General features: G+C 39.3%; 1 protein-coding gene across 1 annotated transcript in view; it reads right to left on the reverse strand.

The window, feature by feature from the left end:
• The window catches only part of LOC108232834 (contactin-associated protein-like 4), a 118,327-nt gene that overhangs the window by 23,118 nt on the left and 93,377 nt on the right, over window positions 1-1,832 (reverse strand). The window lies entirely within an intron of this gene.

A 1,832-nucleotide genomic window follows, 5' to 3' on the forward strand; every position in this document is an offset into this window, starting at 1 on the left:
AAACGGCTAAAGGGCGATTCCAGCTAATTTTTCCCTCCCTTCAGCATCTTTAATCTCCTCTAGTTAAAAAACTACGACACCTAGACACTTCAAACCTGGAGCAGATTATTCTGCACTGATTGCAGAACATTTAAAACCAAGTGTGTGATCTGTGAAACCTTCATCTGATTCCTGAAACCAGATCATGTTGATCCCCATGGATTTACACACACACAAATACATGTCATAAACGAGACGTCTGAGAAGCGAAACGTCTTCAACTACAGAATAGAAGTCCAGTTGTTTTTGTTTTTTAACCTTTTTTGAATTTTACCATGGCCTGGATGACTGAGAATCTACACCAGCACATGTCATAAACACATTCAAGCCACTTGTTTTAAATAAATGCTTTCATTTTAATTAAGTTTTGTGCAGAGGGATAATGAGTGGTTGACCTCAGTATTTTTTAAAGCCTTGCTGCTGACCTACATTTGATATATGATACGAAAGCTGTAACTAAATCTGAGCAGGCTGACAAATCTATAATCTCACTACAGACAATCAGACCTAATTTTGACAGGAGTGATAGATGTATTTCTCTAAAAGGTTTTACAGAAATCATGTCTTCATTCCAACAGAAAGAGAAAAAGATGCTGTTTTCTCTTTTTAAATAAGCCCTGATCCTTTTTGTTCTGAAGGTAGAAGACGTATAAGTCGGGGAGAACAGGAGGAGATGAAACTCTGCCCGGGCATCCGGCGGTAACTTCATTTCTTACCAATTGCTCTCGGACTCGGCTGCGGAGCTTCGGAGCGATCCAAGGCCGCCGCCAGCAGAGCAGCGGCGGCGGCTGCGGCGTTCAGAGCAGAAACAGCCTCGTCGACAATGATTTCCCCGAGGAGAGAGGGGCTGTTGGTGCAGCATGCTCTCTGTATTAGATTCTGCTGGTGTCACCTCACAGCCATTAAAGAAAAAAAGCAACACGACACTAAAATGGCTCCCAACTTTTCTCTGAAAGTATGAACTCAATATGTCACCTCACACAGCTGATATTATACAAGTGAGCAGTTCCAGGCAGCAAACGAGCGTGAAACAAGCACCTAAAGGGATGTGAGGAGTATAAAAACATCCTTTTTTTGTCTGGATCAGTTGTTTCATGCATTTAATTTAACTTAGTCTCAAAAAAAAAATGTTCGGTTTTATAAAAAAAAATAGAAAAAAGTGTTGGAAATGATTTGTTATAAACACCACGATGGTTAAAGTGGAGCGCTGACTTCATCTTCTGTTATGTAATATTCATAAAAAAGGTTTGGTTTAGAGAATTTCTGGTTGTAAAAAGGTGATATAACACGTTTCTACACAGAAAGTGACAGCTGTGAGGCGGTTTTCACATCCCTCCCGCAGATTTCAAAAGATCGTTGGTTCAATTAGCATTCGATAGATGAACGCTAACAGGAGACAAAAATAGAGCAGGTAGAGGAGAGCTTCGTGTGTTTCTATGGGGAGGTTTTTTTTTTGTAAATAAAGTGAATATTTTAAAAAGCACAAACGTTACAAATATTAAAAGTCACAGCTCAGCATTTCTGGGCAGAAGTAGTTTGATTGAAAACTACAGAGGAAACTTGTTTGTTGACAAGGAACATTTTTCTCCATAAAGATTACAATACGTCCAAAATCTCTGTTATTATAGTTTTATATGAAAGGTCTTTATGGCTACAATCTAAATAAAATGTGAAGAAGGAGACAGGGGCTGTATGCAGGGCCGTAGCCTGAGGTCAACCACTCATTCTCCCCCTGCACATCAGCTACAATGAAGACCGAAACTGAATTAAAATAGAAGCATTTATTTAAAACA

The sequence above is a fragment of the Kryptolebias marmoratus genome, linkage group LG20 (genome assembly GCF_001649575.2).
Source record: "Kryptolebias marmoratus isolate JLee-2015 linkage group LG20, ASM164957v2, whole genome shotgun sequence".
Classification (NCBI taxonomy): domain Eukaryota; kingdom Metazoa; phylum Chordata; class Actinopteri; order Cyprinodontiformes; family Rivulidae; genus Kryptolebias; species Kryptolebias marmoratus.